We start from the raw sequence: 22,110 nt of genomic DNA, 5'->3' as shown, positions 1-22,110 counted from the left end.
GGCCCTGTGAAGGCTGCTTCGCTCTCTGTGAGTTCATATGTGCGTCAGTCCTGTTGATTCAGAGGGCCTTGTTTTCTTGGTGCCATCCACCCCCTCTGGCTCTTAAACCTTCCTACCTCCTCTTCTTAGGGTTCCCTGAAGCCTAAGGAGAGGGATTTGATGGACACATCCCATTTAGGGCTGAGTGCTCAGAGGTCTCTCACCCTTTGCATATTGTCTGGCTTCAGGTCTCTGTGCTTGTTCTAGTCTAGAACTTTTCACATTCATCCGTTTATATTGTGTGGGATTAAACATAGATGGTATCAATTTATCAATGATACAAGATTCGGAACAGTTTCACGTGTTGGATATATGAAATTATCCAATTAATTAATTCTGACCCCCACTTCCTCTTTCCTCACCGACACTCTGATGCTCTTTCTTGGGCCAGTGCATGCTGGATGTATGTCTGATTACAAGAGAAGAGACTGATTCTGAAATGTCACCAAGCTCCAGAGTTCACGAAAGTCTTCCTCTACCCAAGAGAAAGCAGTTCCTTAAGAACTTACTCCCCATCCCCTGACACCTCTCTCTCTCTCTCTCTCTCTCTCTCTCTCTCTCTCTCTCTCTCTCTCACACACACACACACACACACACACACACACACACACACACACACTACAGAGTTCTTATTTGAGATAATGAAGATGGATGTCACCCATTCAAATACAGATATTAGCCAGACATAGTGGCACAGACCTATAATCTCATTGCTGGAGAGCCTGAGTGTAGCACAAATCTTAACAGGTCTTATTAATAAAATCAAACCTGAAGCCAGTTATTGGGGTGAATGCTGGAAGATCAGAGAAGCAGAATAAGCCAGTTCTCACCTTGCCAGTTCCTCAGCTGATCCTGGATCAGACTGGATGCCTCTCAGCTGAACTGTGCTGCTCAAAAACCTGAAAGCTTAACCAGCTCTAGTTCCTGGTCCTCACGCCTTAATTACCTTTCTGCTTCCTGCTATCACTTCCTCAGATTAAAGGTTCTTGTTATCACACTTGGCTGTTTTCAGTGTGGCCTTGAACTCACAGAGATCCAGGCGGATCTCTGCCTCTGGAATGCTAGGATTAAAGGTGTGAGTGCCACCATTTTCTGGCCTCTATGTCTGTCTAGTGGCTGCTCTGTTCTCTGACCCCAGATAAATTTATTAGGGTGCACAATATATTGAGGAACACAATATCACCACACCTGAGGTAGAAGGATCACAAATTAGAGGCCAGACTAGACTACATGGTCAGTTTCAGAACAGCCTGGATTATATAGCAGGACTCTGTCTCCAACAGTAGGGACGTTGAGTAGGAAGAGAGAGCTAACCAGGAGTTGTGGGAAAAGGTTGGGCTTGAGGTAAAAAGGAGATTAGCCACCACCCTATCGAGCACCTCATTGTCCAGCATAACATTGTCCAGTGAAGTGGTTAGTGACACTGGACCCCAGAGCCACCTCTGAACAGTGGGACTGGTGACCCTGAGCGTGATCCTTCCCTATCCCGGCCTCTGCTTCCCCATGTGTAGAATAAGGTGGTGGGTTGAGATCGCCATAGCTAAAACATGCGTGTGACTTTAGGATTTTAATTATTCAAGTATTTCTTACTTTCAATGAGCTACTCAATGCTGCAGGCATGGCCAGCCTGACACGTGACTTACACAGACAACAAGGCAGGGGCTGTTTCCCTACATTCACTCAGGAGTGGGAACCACTTGTGTGTACTCGAATAGTCCAGAAACAGTACAAGTGTGAAGCTTTGGGTTAGAGACCACAAGATCCACATAAATGTGTGGTTGCATATTCTTCTGAGGCTTCCGTGGCATTGGCATTGCCTTACTATTCCAATCGTATGTGGTTCTAGTCAAAGATTTACCCTAGCTCCAGCATTTAGTGTTTTGATCTCTGAAATAAACAGATTGGAACACAAGATTTATAGACACCCAGAGAATGTCTAGTTGAAGTATTTTTTTTTCCGCTTTATTTACTATTGTGGAGTATATATGATGTGCATGAGTGAGTGCGGGCATGTTTGTGCCACAGTCCACATACAGGGGGTCAGAGGAAATTTTCCTGGTGTCTCGTCAGTTTTCCCCTTCCACTGTGGGACCAAGGGATCAAATTCAGGTTACAGGCTTGTTTGACAATGCTTTTACCCACTGACCATCTCCCTGGACTTGGCTCACATGTTTGAATTTATAGTTGCTTACAGGATGTCAACAGTTATATTCTTGGGGAATTTGTTTGGTATGTTTGGTGGGTGGGTGGGTGGGTGGGTGGGTAGATGGTTTTTCTTTTGAGATGTAGTCTAGCTATGCAGTCTAGACTAGCCTGACATTTGTAACCTTCCTGCCTCAGCCTCCTGAATGCTGAGAGGCATGTACCACCACCTGCCTTAGGACTGGTTTTATGGTTTGGGATAGTCTGGGCTTCAGTACTTTCCAAAAAGCGTATAGGTTCTGGGCTCTGGCGAAGTTCACAAAGATGCCAACCAGTCCAACCTTGGAAAGGGCCAACACGATTGGCCAGTGGCCAGTGTGCTAAGGCTGAGAAGTGAGCATCAGTCAAAAGCAAGAGCGAATACATTTGACCCAGAGTGCAAGGACTGAACTGGGTCCTCTAAAAGGCTTGGCCAAACTGGAAGTTTAGATACTTTGGCTGTCAAAAGAATTATATCCAACTTGCTGAGAAGCTGAACATGGAAAATATTAATAGCAGCCATAATCATAGCAACCATTAGCTGAGTGCATACAATACACCCGAGACTAGGCTAAGCATGCAACGAGAATCTCAGTTTAACCTAGGTCATTTTCCCTAACTATTTCAGCTGTCAAGTGACGGAGCTGAGTAGGGGAATAAGACCCAGGTTTTTCAGACTCTGAGTTTTTCCACCTGGTACACTCTCGGAACCCCTGGTGGACTATAAGAAAAGCTTTGGCTCATTGCAGCTGCTCAGGGGAACTACTCAGTAGATCCCAGTGTTTTTGATGTAATTGCCGTTGGGATAAACTGTTGATTGCCTCTGTTCATTATCCCACTGTGCTAATATCTCAGGTAGCATATTACTTACTTTTGCCTCACAGTACCTGGGCAAAGCAACTAAGGGAGGGAAGAATCACCTGGACCCATGGTTTCAGTCCATCATAGAGGCAAAGGCATGGGAGAGCGGCTCAGTCCACGGCCATCAAGAGTGTGCAATGAAGGCTGTTCACACAGCAACAACCAGGAGACAGATACAGCACTAGAACCAGGGGCCCAGCCATAACCTTCACAGGCCTGTTCCTACTCACCTGCTTCTGCCAGCTGGGCCTCACTCCCTAAAGGAAGTAAAACCTCCCCAAATAGTGCCATCAAGCTAGGGGAGCAAGCATTTAATACAACAGCCCGTGGGAGACACTTCAGATTCAAACGATGGCAGCTGGCATACCCATCTCTCCCATCCCAGGAGGTCTTGCTAATATATCTAGTTTGTAAACTCACATGATCTACATTCTTTTTTTTTTTTACTTAATATTTTTATTATATATATATTCCATTGCATATAATGCCATGTTACATTTTCATACAAGTTTATACTTAACATTAAACAAAGAGAAAACAGTGAAACAAAGAAAAAATCAGAGGAAAATTAGAAAGCAGGAAAGGAAGGGAAGGAGAGAAAGAAGCCCAATCAGGAAAAGAGAATAGTAAAGCATAATGGCGTCCAGTGTTTTCTGTTGTCCTCAGAGTTAAGCTTGTCCACTTGTCATGCCTCTGTGAAAATAGAATTGAAATAATTTGTGTAGCTACAAGCTGCTTCTGTGGTGTTCACAAACAATGGTACACATTGCTAACAAGTCACAGAGCAGAGCTTTTCTCTGAGGGGACCTACATTCTCTAGAAGTTTTATTTGGTACCCTAAGTTCTTCAGGAGACTATAAGAGATGGAAATAGCCTGGTGGACTGAAAGTTAAGACGAGCAGATGGCTACCAAGAAAGTACAATGCACACACTGTTTATGATGCTCCTAGCATCTCTCAAAACTCAAAAGTTTGAGTTTTGGCCATCCTTATTCAGAGACTTGGGTTTGGAAGTCAGCTAAACCTGTGTTCTAATCATGATTCTAGCTTGGTCCAAGTTCTATTTTATTACTTCTCTAGGCCTCAGATCCATTGTCTGTACAAGGCTTGGAGTAAGTCCATTAGAGGTGTTTGCTTGTTTGTTATTCTAAGAGATCATGCATTGTCCTAGTTAGGGTTATCACTGCTGTGATGAAACACCACAACCAAAGCAACTTGTGGAGGAAAGGGATTGTTTGGCTTTTGCATCCAAATCACTGTTCATCACTGAATGAAATCAGGACAGGAACTCAAACAGTGCAGGAATGTGGAGGCAGGAGCTGAGGCAGAGGCCATGGAGAAGTGCTGCTTACTGGCTTGCTCCTCAGGGCTTGCTCAACCTGCTTTCTTATAGAACCCAGGATCACTAGCCCAGAGATGGTACCACCCATAATAGGCTGGGTCCTCCCCCATCAATTACTAATTAAGAAAATGCCCATAGGCTTGCCTACAGTCTGATCTTATGGAGGCATTACCTCAACTGAGTTTCCTTCCTGTCAAATGATTGAACTTGTGCCAATTTGACATAAAACTATCCAAGACATGTGTCCACAGGGGTCAACTCATGGACTGTTCCAATGGGCGGTGCTATTTGTAGCATGCTCTCATTGGCTGCAAGCCTGGTTCCTTCTCACGTGTGTCGTGCCCTTAGACAAGTTCAAAAGTTTGCCTGTCTCTGGACTTTTAGCATTGTTCCCCTTCTGCTTTCATGATCAGAAGTAGTTCAAATGGCTTTGAACTCAAGCATAATGAACTGAGCACCATTAGCTACGAACCACCTAAGTAGAGAACACTAAACTAGGCACAAGGAAACAGTGTCCTCTGTAACAGAGTCTAACAGCATAGTTAAGACTAATCCCCACCCCAGGATTTGGCTGCAATGGCACAAGACTGTGCATAACTAAGCATATCAGTGACACAGAAGACACTCACAGATGTCACCTTCAGCTCTAAGCCAAAGGTTCATCCCACCTCCAGAAAGAACCTACTCAGAGACCCTGGGGTCCCGAAGAAATCATCATGCAGTTGCAGACACAAATAACCTGCCAGAATCAGAGGAATCTCGCTGGCACTTGGGGGTGGGTGCTGCTGCCCAGGCAGTGACAATGATTTGTGTGTGGGCTGCTATTTCCACTTGTAGAGGGCAGAGTTCATGTTTGGGCTTGTAGGGTGTTTCCCACTCAATAAACAAAAAAAGTGACCACAACAAGACCCAGGCAAAGTAGCGTAGGGAGAGGGCACCGACCGAGAGGTCAGGATCCTGGGTCTGATTCCATGGTGACTGCTACCTAGCTCCCAGGCTGTCCATCACCAAGACCTCTGCCCTCTTATGTATACAATAAGGGCGGTGCATCCAGCGGAGGTGTTTGAACTGGGCCATGCGGGAGCCATGATTTCCCTCCAGATCTCAGAGATAGAGAATGATGATTCTTCCCTGGACGGCCGAATGATTGCTAGTATTGTCGAAGCGTAGACAAGAGGCTGAGGGTGGAGCGACTGTCATGCACATAGGCCTGGCACAAGAAAGGAAGCCGGAGGAAGAGCTAGGAAGGAAGGAAGGAAGGAAGGAAGGAAGGAAGGAAGGAAGGAAGGAAGGAAGGAAGGAAGGAAAGAAGGGGGTCTCCACGGTTCATCTGGTAACATTGACCTACCTGTGTTACCTCGCCAGAACTCCTTTGTAAAGAGTGTGGAAAATGAAGGTGATGTAAAATGGAGGTAAGAGTTAGGCATTTTTTTCCTAGGAAATCTGTGGGAGAGCCTCGGGATCTGGAAAGAGGAGAGCTGGCGACTGTGGCTGACGGTGAGGGAAGAGCACAAGAGAGCCCAGAGTCTCAGCCCATCTCTCACCAGTCTTTCTGACTCACTGATGCCCCTGACCTCCAGAATTTCCAGAACCCCAGGACCACCTGAAGTCCAGACAAAGCCCAGAGGAGAGACTGGCCTGTGAGTGTGTTCTTGATGATTCCTCCTGGAGTGTCCCCCACCCCAAAAAGGAGCAAGAGACCAGGACCATGAATTACCCAGGACATTCCAAAGTGGCTGTCATATTAATTCTCCAACACGGTCTACTTAGCCGTTTGCCCAAAGTCAACATGGCATGTGATTAAGCTTTCTTCTGTTTAATTAACAGATTTCATTGTTCACAGAGAAAGCAGAGCATAAGGCATAGAAAGTAGTAGTCTCCACGTTTGCAGCAGTATGGTGCATTTTCTACAGTTGCTGAGCCCATAAAGTCCATAGCTCACATTAAAGTTTGCTTTAAAAAAAAAAAAAATACCCTTTAAGCCAGTCAGTGGTAGGGCACACCTTTAATCCCAGCACTCAGGGAGGCAGAGGCAGATGGATCTCTTTGAGTTCAAGGCCAGCCTGGTCTACAGAACTAGTTCCAGGACAGCCAGGATTGTTACACAGAGAAATTCTATCTCGGGGGTGGGGGGGTGGGGGGGTGGGCTAAAAATTACACACACTTTTGTTGACTTTTACATTGAGGTACAGAAATTTATCTCAACTGATTTAAGTCCAACAATAAAGATAGGGAACACTGTGGTCCCCAGACTTCCCCTCCTCTGACAAGTTGGAGTTGGTTACTGTTTGATCTATAGTTTTCATCTTTCTAGGCTTTCATTCTTCCCAATTTGTGCAAATTTTCAACATTGTATATTTTTTCAGTACTAGGGATTGAACTTGAGGCCTCATGCATGTTCGACAAATTCTCTACCATTGAGCTATATCCCCAGGTCTCTTTTTGCTTTTTATTTTGAGATAGTATATCTCTAAGTTGTCTAGGCTGGCTTGGAACTCAGAACTCAAGCAGGGCTCAAGTTCATGATCCTCTGATCTTAATGAATCAAGTGGCTTCAATTATAGACTTGAACAGCCATACCTAACAAACATTAGAATTTTAGATCTATAGAAGAAAAAAAAATCCCCCCTTACGCCAACAAACACCACCAAATTCACTTGACATTGTCCAGGAACAAAGTCCAAAGTGTTAGGTGCTATGCTTATTCCAGAGACATACAGGCCATACTGTTGAAATTTTCTCCGTGTATGTGATACATGTGGGTGCATCTATGTACAGGTGCATTCACCTGTGGGTGTGTACATGGAGGCCAGGGATTAACATTGGGGTCAGGGGTTAGGTGTCTTTCTCTATCACTCTCCATCTTAAATTTTTAATTTTTATTTTATTATGGGGCTGGGGTGATGGCTCAGGTGTTACAAGCTCTTGCTGCTCTTGTAGAGGACCTGGGTTCAGTTCCCAGCACCCACATGGTGGCTCACAACTGTCTTTAACTCCAGGTCCAGGGTATCCAACACCCTTTTCTGACCTCTGCAGACTCCAGGCTCACATGTGGTGCTCAGACATTGAAGCAAGCAAATACTCATACACATAAAGTAAAATAAAATTTTAAATTATTATTATATGTGTATAAGTGTGCATGATGTGTTGTGTGTGCATTCAGGTGTGCCACAGCACATGTGTGGAGGCCAGAAGACAACTTTGCAGTTTCCATTTACTGTATACAGATTCTGGGATCCAACTCAGGTCACCAGGATGTGCAGCACACACCTTTCCTTGATGACCCAGCTCACTCGATCTCTACCTTCTTTTTTGAGACAAGGGTCTCTCATGGAACCTGGAGTTCACTGTTTTGGCTAGACTGGCTGGCAAACAAGGACCAAAGGTTCTCCTGTCTCCAGTCCCCCAGCAATGGGGTTACCTATGTGTATCCCTGTGCTCGGCTTTTACGTGCTATGGATTCGAACTTGGATCTTCATTCTTGTGCAGCAGGTACTTTACCCACTGAGCCGTCTCCCCAGACCCTGTTGAAGAAATTTGCAGTCAACTGTGTGTGTAAAGCAAAAGCCCAAACAGTGTCTCATCCCCGTGATTTCGGACCAAGTAGATTTTATGTTGAGAAACACACACACACACACACACACACACACACACACACACACACACACACACACAAAGTGTTTCATGTGTAAATATGGAAAGAACAAATTATGTACGTTGACGTAGAATGGGGATAAGAAATACAAAATTAAGTTAACATTCTCACAGCTTCTTAAATGCACACTATTTGCAAGTATAGCTTTAAAATGATTATTTATATTTATTTTATATTATACTATTTTATTTAATTTTTTGAGACTTTCATGCTTATAGCCAATGAAATATAATTATATGCCCATCCCCCCAATCCCTTTATGTTTCCCAACATGACCCCTCCCAAATTCATGCCTCTTTTTCTTTTCTAGCCCACTGAGTCCGGTTAACACTGCCTGTATGTGCGTGGGTGTGGGAACATACACTGCAGTGTGGAAAACTGTAAGTGGTCACATCCTCAGTAAAGAATGATTCTTCCTTGTCCAGCAAATATTCACTACCAATAGCTCCTCAGTACAGAGTGGGTCCTGGAGATCACCTACCCATCTATTCCAGGACTTCTGTTGGCCTTACCTTGTGCAGATCTTGTGTAGGCAGCCACAGCTGCCAGGAGTTCATGATCCCGACAGCCGTGTCATGTCCGGAAGATGCTATTTCCCATCATTCCCCTTCATCCTTCAGCTCTTACCTTCCTTCTATTGTCTCTTCCATGATGTTCCCAGAGTCTCCCAGGGAAGAGTAATACAGACATTCAGCTGAGAGTTAAGCACTGCATCTCTTTATTTTCAGCAAATTAACCCATGATTCATCTCTCCATTTACAGATGCCCTCTGTGAAAGAAGCTTCCCTGACCAAGGTGGAGAGCAACCCAGGTCTACGGGTATAAACATAAATATTCAGAAGGCAGTTTGATGGCATCTTTAGCAAAATAACAGTAACAGCAGGTTCTACCCAAGGCCTGTGACCTTCCCCACCATGGGCTTTTGACCAAGATCACAGACGAGGTATGGAATTCCCTGCTATGGAGCAGACCTCAAATCCAATTAGAAAGCAGCTAGTTTTTCCATAGCAATCATTCCACTACTGTACCAGTAGGTATATCTTGCCTGGAAAGCCAATAGTGTAGCAAGCAATATCCCATACTGAGTAAGCACTGATGCCTTTCTTCCGTAGCAACCCACACCCCGCCCACTGGCACCATGAAAGCTAGCCAGCAGAGAGGAAGTTTCCTAGTCAGCTGATGATTGGTTTTCTCTGTGCTCTATAGCCAAAATGCGTGGTGTCTTCAGCAACAGAATCTTACCGTGGCTAGGATGGGTAACCAAGAGCAACTGCAGGAGTGGAGGAAGCCATGGTGAATGAAGTCCTGAGTGAATGTGTATTATTGACATGGACCTCAATGCCTCAGCCCTGTGGGAGTGCCAAAGACTTCCTATGGGTGCGGGGGGGGGGGGGGGATCTAAGTGCAAATAATTAAACCAACTGAGAAGACTTCATAAGATTCTTACAGAGTGTATAGAGGCACTAGGTGGAGCCAAGCCCGAATCATCCCCAGTGAGCTTCACCAGGAAGCCACGCTTCCAGGAAGAGGTGTTATAGGTGAAGCACTCTCCATGGTGAAGCATCTCTTAGACAGTCCCACATATAACTGAACATTGTACATCTTTCACAAGTGCATCCTGGTCAAATCCTGGGACAGTGTGAAGACTTGACATCCATGATTTACATCTGGTCATGAGCAGGAAAACCGAACATACAGTAGTTTCTCAGCCCCTTGGTGGGGGGGGGGGGGTGAAGCTTCCTTTACTATGGAGACAAGTGAATAATCACCCACCCCAGAACAGCCACAAAAATAAATCCCTTCCTACCAGCTGCTGCCAGCACCACTGCACACTGCTTCCAGCCTGTTTAAAGTTCAGGTTCTTTAGTCGGGGCAGTGGTGATGCATGCCTTTAATCCCAGCACTTGGGAAGCAGAGGCAGGCAGATCTCTATGAGTTCAAGGCCACCCAAGACTGCACAAAGAAACCCTGTCTACAAGGAGAGGGAGGGGGGTGGGAGCAGAGGGGAGAGTTCAGATTTGTTACTTTAAATCTTGCTATCATTTTAGTGAAAGTGGAAGTGAGTCTGTTGGGAGCAGACACATTATGTCTCTTGTATTAGCAAGAAAAAGGTCAGTGGTTACAATGTTACCGTCACACTGTGTTGTGTTTGTGCTGGTTGGGAATAATAGTTCAGTTGGAGCCACCTTCTCTAGTATGTTGCAGATACTGAATTCAATTCCTAGCAATACAAAATAAGAAAGAAAAATTAAAACTTTAAATCATTAGCATTAATTTTACTATTTATATTCTACGATGCTGGTTTTAAGTGAAAACCTAAGAACAGTGACTTGCATGCAGCAGAATCCCTGAGCTGCAAAATTTGCATTTTGTAGTATTCTGTTTTATGGAAGAGTAGAAACACTGCCCAAAACCAACTCAAAATTTCTGATACCTCTTTATTCTGATGACATTTGACCTTAATAAATATTGCCCTGTGCCTCCATCTCCTTCTAGGCCGTTTTCACCATAAGCTGGTGCTAATACAAGAAGAAATAGGCCTTAAGAAAACATTCTTGGGTTGGGGATTTAGCTCAGTGGTAGAGTGCTTGCCTAGCAAGCGCAAGGCCCTGGGTTTGATCCTCAGCTCCACCAAAAAAAAAGAAAAAAAGAAAAAAAGAAAAAGAAAAAAGAAAGAAAGAGAAGATTCTTGTCATATCATGTCTTAGAACCCCAGCCTTCTGCATTTGAAACCAGTTCTGACTTGAATACCAATGGCCTTTCAGAGTGGACCTGGTCAGTCATGTTGACAGAGGACATGAATAAGGGGTCCCAGTATTCTGTGAGTAATCAGTTACCAGATTCTAAAACATGCTTATATTGTGTACCCATGTGAGTGTCACCTAACTACATGAACACTATCTGAATGGAGCAATGAGGTTCAGAGGACACACATCTTTATATTTATCCGCTCTGCTCACACACATCTTCCATTATACCATCAGTCTTCACTTACAAAAACACAAGTTCAAAGGTGAAATCATCGCTGGTTTTCAAGTAGCCAGCTTTGGTAGTTGATACCGTCAACTGGACTAGGAAACACCTAGGAGACACACTTTGCGTGTGTCTGTGAGGGAGTATCTAGTCTGGCTTCACCTGTAAGGGGCACCGTTCCGTGGGCTGGGATCTTGAACTGAATGAAAAGGAGAGAGTGATCTGAGCACCAGCCTTCCTCACCTTCTGCTTCCTGAAGAGGCCACAACATGACCAGCTGCCTCATGCTCCTGTGGCCATGATGACAGATGGCACCCTCAAATTGTGAGTCAAGACAAACCCTTCCTTTCTTAAGTGACTTTTGTCAGTATTCTGCCCAAGTGATGAAAACCGTGGACCATTCTGCTAAGCACAGAGTTCTCCCTGGTGGACCCTGTGACAGGGTGGACAGCCCGGGCTGAGTACCTCTCAAGCTGGCTCTTGTTTCCTTGAGCCTTCCTTGACTGTTCTGTACCATTACAGGCCACAGCTCTGTCCTTACACAGGAGAAGAGAACCTTTGACCAGTTGCCTAATGCTCAAGCCATGACTCCAAATATTCTCTTGAGTTCTCTCCTTACTTCCAAGTCTACATTAAGTCACCAAGCCCCTACTGTGTATTCTGAAGAAGTGTCTCCCAAGTTCTCCTGCATTCCATGTGCATTATGGCCACGTGGGTGGGACCTGCCCATAACTACTCATCTGCCTTGTGGGTGTCCCTATCCGCTGGTTCTCTCCCGTAACTGAAGCACCTGTCCATAGCCAGAGCAAGCATTCTAGAAAGGAAGGAAGGAAGGAAGGGAGGGAGGGAGGGAGGGAGGGAGGGGAGGGAGGGAGGGAGAGAGGGGAGGGAGGGAGGAGAGGGAGAGAGGGAGAGAGGGGAAGGAGGGAGGGGAGGGAGGGAGGGAGGGAGGAAAGGGAGGGAGGAAGGAAACTCGTAACATGTTCATAACATGCTTATCATAATAGGCTTTGATACCCACCCAGAGGCCCCCCAAATGCAGGTTTATTCTGACCTTTGCTTACAGGACTATTTCTGGGTTGGCCTCTGCCTGACTTACCAGGAACCTTCCTCACTGTTCACCTCCTGCTCAGTGTACACTTTGACCTTCGCTACTTCACTATGGTTTCGTTACCCTTTGGCTACTCTTGCTATTTCCCGGCTCTCTAGTCCAATTCTTACATTTCCCCATGGCTGCATCTGTGCTGCTTCCATTGTATAATGCCTCTAAAGCCGTGTCCTAGTGATTCCACTGTATCTCAGGTTACAGTTGACATGCCAGAGAGCAGGCACTGACCCTGCAGTACTTCAAGTCCCTGGCAGGCAGTCCCACGGTCACACTCAATGAAAATGAGCTGGAAAGGACAGGCTCTTCTCAGTGCACCCAGGTGGGTCCTCAGTTCACAGGCCAGTAAGAAAAAAGCTTCAAGATCAATGATTGAATGAGTCTAGTGGTACCCGGCCCAACTCAGCATTTTCCAGGGGCTAGCCTTTTCTAATTCACTCACATTCATTAGCAGGAAAGTTGTTTCCCAACTTTCCATCACCATCAACAGCTCAGGAGACTTTTAGTATTAGTAAAAATACTAAGCCACACACAAAGACAGGATTTCAGGGACTTCGCCATGACCAGACAATGCTCTCGTTGGGACCAACCTGACAAAACAGACCGGCCGAAGCTGACAGTAATGAAGAGAGAAGAAGAAATGGGTTCATGCATTCCATTTCTATTTGAAAATGTCACTGCTGCACACAGAATGGTTCATCTTAAGTGAAATGAAAGCATTTCCTTAACGTTTACTCAGCACATATCTGAGCACACATCAGAGTGTTGAAAAGCCTCTGTGCCATTAGAAATAAGATTAAGGGGGAAAAAAAAAGAAGAAGAAGAAGCAAAACAAATCAGCAGTTTGGAATTGAGAACAAAGAGTCCCAAAATAGGTTCACTTCCACACCCCAATCACTGCAAAACAATCCTTCGGAAAATTCTTTTTCATTAACAAGCCTATTTATTTTGCCTCATTGTAGCCTTGCAAGGATTCAAGAGTTCTTAGTAGCCTTCTGTCCCAGCGCTACATCCTCCATGTGTCTTTCAGTGCTATCTACCCATAATGCCCTGTTTTGAGGTAGCATCTCACTATGTTGCCACGGTTTGAAACTGTTCATGTCTTGTGCCACCATGCCTGGCTTTTCTGTATGCTTTGCAGCTGCTCTCTCCTTGTGCCTCCCAATCAGTCCACCAGAAGTTCCTTTATGCCAGTTTCCTCTCGGGTTACAGGTCCCAGGACTCTCATGGGCCTCATGGCTTCTCCCTCGGCTGACCTTGACCTCACTCCTCCCCCCCCCCCCCCCCCCCCCCGCTGTGTCCTGCAGTTTGACTGTGGTACATCTAAAAGATGGCTTTTCTTTGTCAAGTTTGCAGTTTGCTGTGATTGCTGGGCCAAACATCCTTATTGCACGTTCATTCAACTTTCGTCCCCTTCTCTCCAAACACTCCACACCCGGTTGGCATCGCATTCTCTTCTGAACTTCTCTTCCATGCATGTTAAATGTTTCCATCTTATTATCCTCTCTGTCCCTTCTGTCAGTTTCCACCTAGTCTCTAGCCAGACAATCTCCCAGTTTCAGCTCCAACTTCTTGAATTCTTCCTGAGCTTTATCTAATATGTGTGTGTTCATCAAGTTCTAAATCTTACTGAACTTTTTTTTGACTCTAAGGAAACATACTATTTGTTTTATATTTAAAATCTGACTGATTTTTTACTTCTATTTCTAGATTCTTTGTGGTTTTCAAAAACCTTATTTTATGTTGACATTGTAACACTCCTAGTTCATGACCTAAGAAGGCTCTACAGTCTAAGGCTCTGGAAGGCCTAATCCTGCTGTTTGCTGGGCCTGTAGACTCTTGCTCACATTTTTCCCCTTGTGCCTTACATGATTTAAGACTGCTAATTCATCGTCCGCAGAGCTGAGAGTGATCTGGTGTAATCAGTGTGTGTTTCTAACACGGTGTCATTGGCCCAGACCAAAGTTTATGTTATGTTATTTCTTAACCTAGGGATTTCTAGGTCATACAAGAACTATTCATGTAAACTCTGACATACCAGAGGGTCACAATGGTGGTTTTGAATTCTTAAAGGAGATGCTTCCCTCTCCTGAGCTAGAGTTCAGTACAAAATGAGCAAGCTTCTTTTACATGTTCTGCACTACAGATGGGCTTTTCATTTTCTATAGTTTTTGGGGTTTTTTTTTTGCAGGATATTATTGTCCTTCCAGGATCCTGAATTTGTATTGATGTTTCAGGGCTGCCACATCAGCTCCCACAAGCTCCAGACTTAATTTCCCATCCCTAGAGATTAACAGCAGAACTGCTCACCCATGGGAACTGTGAGGGTCAACACAGACCTACCTTCCCAGTTTTGGATTCTCTCTTGGGATCTAAATAACAGGCACTGTCTTTTCTAAGTGTTTATTACACATGTTAACACACTTAAGTCCTGTGACATTCCCCCGAGGCAGGTGCTTTAACCAGCTTCATAGTCATACGAGAAAACAGAGAAACGAAGAGGTAAAGTGATAGATCCAAGGTCTCCAGGCCAGTAAGTTCGCAGAAGATGGCTCACAATGTGGGACCCAGGGCACCTGAGCTCTTCTTGTGATACATACATGAATTGTGTGTACATGAATTGTGTTAGCTCTCATTTTTCTTGATCAGATTTGTGTCTCTGATACACAGCCTAATTCCTGGCATATAGTAATTACTACATGTTCATTAAATGAATGAAGTTTCACTCATGGCCTAGGAAACTATGAGAGAGGAGGCAGAAAGATTGTAAGAGCCAGTGGGAATAAAAGACACCAAAGAAGCAAGTGCTTCTCAATACAACAGGTCTGATGCACAAAGGAATTTACAGAGACTGTGGTAGCATGTGCAGTCTGCATGGGTATGGGCCAGATGGGATCCCAGTGCTGAAAGAGGAAGTGGACACAATCCACAATCCCTAACCTGGAAGTTATCTCCAATTGATAACTGCATGCAAAGGAAAATTTAGTTTTCTCCAATAGAGTCTCACTAGGTACCCAAACCACACTTGAGGCCAAGCCCCATGTCCAGCAGTAGATGGTCAACACAAAATGAACTCAACGGTATTTTTAGAGGTTCTTTGTCTCATCATGCATTGTCTTTGCAGGTGTTTTGCATGTATATTGTGGTTTCCAATTTTGTTGTTATGGGTTTGTGTGTGCAAATGTGTGTGTCTCTGCATCTGTGTGTGTTTCTTGGGCTTTTTCTTTGGCTCTTTTTTCCTGTTTGCTTTGTCCTATTCCGGTTTATTTGTTTTTATTTTATTTATTTTTCTTTTTTGGTGCCAGCCTGTTTTCTTTCCCTTTTCTTTCTTTCTTATCTTGGTTTTTGGTTTTTTGAGACAGGCTTTCTCTGGCTGTCTTGGAATTCATCCTGCAGACCAGGCTGACCTCGAACTCAGAGATCCACCTGCCTCTGCCTCCCAAGTTCTGGGATTAAAGGTATGTGCCACCACTTGTAAGCCATTTTGTTTTTTGATAAGAGAGAGAAAGAAAGGGTGTGGTTTTAGGTGGGTGAGGAGGTGTGGAGGATCTAGGAGGGACTGGATGACGGGAAACTGTAATCAGAATATAATGTATGAGAAATACCTATTTTCAGCTAAAATGAATGAATGAGTCGATTTGAGCTGTGTAAGAGTATGCTTGCTAACAGTGGTGCTGTACATGCTACAACCTCAGTCTTAATTGATCCAAGGAGCCTTTCAATATTTCAGTCCATTAAGATCATCATCTTTCTCCCTTTCTCTTGAAGAGAAAGCCTGAGGCCTAGGAATGGCATGCATCCCTTGTTCCCTCTCAACCCAAGCGAGGACAGTGAGGGTGAGATGGGCCGGAGAGTGAGAAGCTGCAACATGGAAGTCATCGCAAACTGTAGCAGCTTAAGCAGTGAGTAAAAGCAGAACACATGCGCTCGTCATGATGGTGCCTGAGTGTAATCCCAACCCTAAGGAAGTAAAGACAGGAGGATCAGGAGTTCAAAGTCAACCACAGCCACACTAACAACTTTGAGGCCAGCAGAGACTATATAAGACTCTGCCAGTTCTAAAAAAAGAAAGAAAGAAAAGAAAGAAAAAGAAAAAGACTCTGCCAGATAGACAAATAATAAAGATAAAAATAAAAAACAAAAACAAAAATTTAATCAAGCCAGCTGTGCATGTTGACACACACCTTTAGTCTCAACACTCAGGAGACAGAGGCAGATGGATCTTGGAATTTGAGACTAGCCTGTACTATATAGTAAGTTCCAGGTAAGGCAGGCTTCATAATGAGCTGTCTCAATTAATTAATTCAAACCAAACCAACCAATAAACACTTTTTTTCTAGTAGATTCCATACATCAGTCAAACTCTTCAAGAAGGTAGTGAGGTAAGTGGGACTTGGATGCCACTCTGACCACACACACACACACACACACACACACACACACACACACACACACACACACACACACACACACACACACACACACCACACATACACCACATACCACACACACACATACACACACCACACACACACACACACACCACACATCACACACACATACCACACACCATACACATACACACCACATACAACACACACACCACACACACACACACTACACACCATATTCACACACACTATACATCACACACCACAAACACATACACACACATACACACACACCACACACACACATACACATACCACACACACATACACACACCACACACACATACACACACCACACACCACACAACACACACACACACACACACACACACACACACACACACACACACACTCACGCATGCACGCTCCAGATCACATACACAAGCAGCTTTAAGCTCCAGTGAGGCCTCTGGTCTGCCCAAACAATGCCAGCCCTTTGATGTTTTTCTGCAGGTGTGCATCCCGGAGGCATCTGTTGCAATGCTGTAGGGCACCGAAGCCCCAGGACTGCCCCGCATGCTTCCGTCCTACAGAATCTCAAGCCTCCCCACAGAGCTCTGGAATCTAAAAGCAGCATCAGCTCTCCTTGCCCCACTTCTTCCCTCTAGTCTGGCTCCTGCCTGTCTCTCTCTCCTGGCTCTTTGTCTCCTTCTCTTTCACCTTTGGCTCAGACCTGACTCTGAAGCCACATTCTCACAAATATGAAAGCATCTCACAAGACTGCTGTGGGGCTGTTACCAGCAGGAACTGACGCTCTCAGCTGTTAAGGGCCACGCTACTTCCCAACGACAGTCTCTGAGGAAATTAAGAAGCTAGAAAATCTCAGGCTACCAGGATGCCAGACACTGAGCATCCCAGCTCTATTTCTGTTGCCGTAATAAACCATTCTCAATAAAAGCAACCTGAGCAAGAAAAGGGTTTATTCATCTGATAATCCCAGGTCCCATTCCAGCACTGATGGAACTCAAGGCTGGAACTTGAAGGCAGGCCTGTTTGCTAATTTCCACAGCATTACCTCTGGCCAAGGAACTCACTTCACAGCCAGGAATACAGCAGGAACCATGGAGGATGCTGCCTGCTGGTTGGCCCACAGGCCGGCTTACATTCAGCTTCTTTTCTTATACAGTTCAGGACCACCTTCCTAGGGATGGCACTGCCCATGGTGGACTGGGCTCTCCTTCATCAAATGACAATCAAGACAGTCTCCCACCATTACTACCACCACCAGGCATGGCCACAAGTCAATCTGATCCACACAATTCCTCAGTTGAGGCCTGCCTCTCAGATGACTCCAGGCTGTCAAGTTAAAGCTTCCCAGGACATTCTACGCAATGATTTGAATATGAAGTAGCCAAACTGTCCTTAAGTACCTGGGAACATTTCACACACTCGTTCCTCCGCTAGAGGAGTTATTCTGGGAGACTGTGGAACCTGCAAGGGGTGGAGCCTAGTTGGTGGAAATGGGTCAGTAGGAGCAGGTCTTTGAAGGTCGTAGCATGCCCTGGTTCCTTGTGTGCTCTTTGCCTCCTGGTCTTCCATGATGTGAACAGCCTTCACCACCACAGGCTCCTGCCAGGACAGACTGCACGGCTATGCCGTAGCTTCTCTGCTATGATGAACGGATACATTCTAAACCAGGAACCAAGCTTTTCCTCCTTCAAGTTGTTTCTGGTAGGTACTTTATTACAGTGACACACAAAAGTAACTGCGCACTAAGTGATTCCCTACCTGTAGAAGCTTGCGTTTGTTTGCTAAAATGCACACACTGAAGAGAGAAAAAGGAATATACTGGCTCAAGTGTAATCTGCAAAAGCTAGGCTCGGATACTGATCCTTCGATCGGGTCCTGATCTCTCTCTCCTTATCACCGTGTGAACGCTATTGGCTTTGTCTCAGACGTGTTCCCCTCTGTCTAGCCAGATGGGTGCAATAGTTCAGGCTCCCAACCCTGGTTCAATCCTAATGATAGTGCCAGAACTGATCTTCCAGGCTATCATTGATCAGGAAATGTTCCTGGACCTGGAACTGTCGCCAAGGAGATGGGGTGACCTCCACCTGGTGGCTAACCAGGAAGAGGATGCTGGAGAGTGAAGTCCAGCAAAGGTCTATGACACTACCGTTTAAGGGCTGGAGTGGCAGCTCAGTGGTAGAGCACCTATCTCGCACGTTCAAGGCTTGGATTCAGAACCCAGTACTGAGAGCAACAAGGATTTTTTTAGCATATGCATTTCATACTGTATGTGCATTTCATACAGAAAGGTATTATCATCAATATTTCGTGTTGTTTTTAAATCACTAAAGATGGTGGTCATTGTGGGAGCCCATTTTCAGGTTCCTTGCGGCTTTACCCAGCAGGTCCGAAAGAGGATGATTAGGACCATGGGCCTGAGTGTCTGAGATGGTCTGCACTTGGCTGTGCTGGGGGAGAAGGTCTTTTGCTCCACCCCTTGGCGTCTCTATAAATACCCCGGGGCAGAGACAGTCAGGGCCCATTGGAAAAGGTTCTAGGTCCTCTCAAGGCTATCCTGTATTTTCTATCTGTTTATCTCCACACTATAAATCCTTCTATCTAATATTTCCTGCTGCTCACACTCAAGAAAACTCTGGGGAGCTGTGGGGTTGGTGGGGAAACGCCCCGCCGGTCATGGGGCGAGAATCGAAGTCTCCTCCTTGTGAGGGCCATTCTTACTCCATTTTGTCTTCAAGTTATCCCATTCTACAAACCTCTTAAGTTCACTTATCTGAGAGTCATCGCCCATTTCTTTGTGCCGTATCCCCTGCATCCGACTGTCATATTTATTTCATGTCACCGTAGCCCTGCCACACACATCAGCCTTTATCTTCTACATATTCGGCTTGTCCTGCCGTCCTGCCTCCCCTGACCTAAGTGACTCTTGTCACCACTCTCCTCGGCGAAGACGGAAGCTTCCTGGTGATAGGCAGGGATCATGTGTTGTCAGGTTCAGATAGAACATGGCCACATGCCTGCTTCATTTAACATGATGGCTTCTGGCTTTTTTTGTTTTTGGTTTGAACTTTGAGCCGCCATTTGTAAGTCAGATCCTTTTTCAAACATGGTATTTCCAGTCTCTTGAAGAATTGAAGGACCTGGCAATGCAGAAGCTGGCAACATCACCCCACATGAATAACAGATAAAAACCATGTGGCTGCTGCCACCTCACCAAGGGCGCTGGCGCACCTTAGTTTGCTACTGTCCTTGCCTCTTTTAAAAGTTAAATCAAGCTGGGCGGCTGTGATGCACACCTTTAATCTCAGCACTCGGGCGGCAGAGGCAGGCGGATCTCTGTGAGTTTGAGGCCAGCCTGGTCTACAGAGCGAGATCTAGGACAGGCTCCAAAGCTACACAGAGAAACCCTGTCTTGAAAAACCAAAAATACATAGATAGATAGATAGATAGATAGATAGATAGATAGATAGATAAATAGGTAAAATTTTTGAAGAAGGGCCAGTGAGATGATTCAGTGGGTAAAATCACTTGCTTTGCAAATCTGATACCTTGAGTCCAATTCCTGGAACCCACAGCAAAAGCAAAAAGCAGGGTCTCAAAGGTCCTCTAATCTCTGCATGTACACTATGGCATGTGTGCACCCACACATGCATGTACACACTCACACAGATGCACAGAAAGCATACTTTTTTTATCCTCACCACTGTCTCTCTTCGTTTTTTATTTTGAGACAGTCTCCTGTAGCCCAGGCTGGCCTGCAACTCATGATGTAGCCAAGGATGTCCTTGAATTCCTGATCTTCCTGCCTCTGCTACCAAAATGCTTATGGGGAAGCACCCTTATGCTGGCCTCCTTTACTTTACAAACACAGGAGCCCACTTAACTCCCCACTTCTTACCTTGCTCTTCTCTCCTAGCAATATCTCTTGGAGATTGTTTTATGAGTGTATATGTAAAACTAATTCATGTGTTTTATAGCTGGGAAGAATTCCATCGAGGATATACCATGGTATATTTAATCCAATGTCACATTGGAAGACTTAAGGGATACCTCTAGTCACTTGCTGCTGTAAGCATTATATTGACAAAGAATTTGTTATAAACAAATATTACCTCATTATATTACTATACTTGCATATATGTGCACACACATATAGGAATAAATGCTAGAAGTTGAATTATAGGGTCAAATAGTTTATACTAAAATGAAGTTTTCAATTGTAAAATGTATCTCATGGAGAGGGATTAAAGATGGCTCTGGTTATGCGTCCTATCCACCAGCCGAGTCCTGTCGGGATGTCACATCTCTTTCAGCATACAGTAAGTGCCATCAGGAGTACCTTCTACTTACCGGTACGCTCTTAGCCTCCAGCATCATATGGTAATAAATAGCAGCTAAGGAAAATAAAGGAAAGATTCCCTGGAATGCAGACCAAATCCTGGGTATCATGAACCTAGATGGCTCTTGACCACCCAAGTCTCTGACTCGGTGAACTTATAGAATAAAAAGTCATCGTGGGGTCTATAAAAATGGCTCGGTAGTTAAGAGCAATTGTTGCTCTTTCAAAGGACCTGGGTTGGCTTCCCAGTACCCACATGGTAGCTCATAACCATCTGTAACTCCAGGTCCATGGGACCTGATGCCTTCTACTGGCCTCCATGGGTACCAGACAGACATATGGCATACAAACATACAGGTAAGCGTGTCATTCCCCCCAAACCCACGTGGTAGATGGAGAAAACTCACATACTCATACACAACACACATGCACATTTGCACACACAGTGGCAGTGTCTGTATCTCTCCTCTTCCCACACACAAAATAAATAAAATGTAATAAAATTATTTAAAATAAAAGAATAAGAAACCATCAAGCTCTTAGAAAGTATTCAATGTCCACCAAAAGGAAAAATGGAAAAGGCAAATCCACCCTACTGTTGGGCCGTAGGAGAGTGAGTGTGCCTCCTTCAGAAATAAGTCTTAATGAGGCTGGGTAAGGACCACATGGTGGGGTTTAGCTCTTCTCCGCTCCAAGGAAAGAAAAAGCTGAGCTGGTAGGAGAAGAGATGTTCTATCAGGGAGAAGACGAACCAGCCCCGTGGCCCCATTTCAGCAGATCCACATCTGCTCTCCAGTCTGGCAGAACCAGATGATGAATGGACACCTATCTTTCTCCTTCAGATGTTCCCCCTCCCACTTCCCCATGGCTTCAGAAGTCTCCAGATCACCATTAGCTCAGCAAAGTCAGTAAAGGATGAACAAGTCCTTGGAGCTAACTCAAATCCCCTCCAAACTCAACATTGAGACCCTGTGTCCTTTTTGGAAACAGAAGCCAGAGATAAACCCTTAGTAAATGTGTGAAATCTGTTTTTTGCATGAACGCAGGGTGCTGGGAATATAGAGAAAGGGTACCTAGGGTCTGGAAATCTCTTCCCTCCCACACCACAGCAGGTTGGAGAGGAAGGAGAACAAAAGAAAAAGGAGAAAAGAGGAGTGGGTGGGAGACTGGCTGGGGACCGCACAGAGCTAGATGCACC

Source organism: Onychomys torridus, chromosome 23, assembly GCF_903995425.1.
Source record: "Onychomys torridus chromosome 23, mOncTor1.1, whole genome shotgun sequence".
Classification (NCBI taxonomy): Eukaryota; Metazoa; Chordata; class Mammalia; order Rodentia; family Cricetidae; genus Onychomys; species Onychomys torridus.
The sequence above is the reverse complement of the archived record's forward strand: the minus strand, read 5'-3'. Positions refer to the sequence as shown.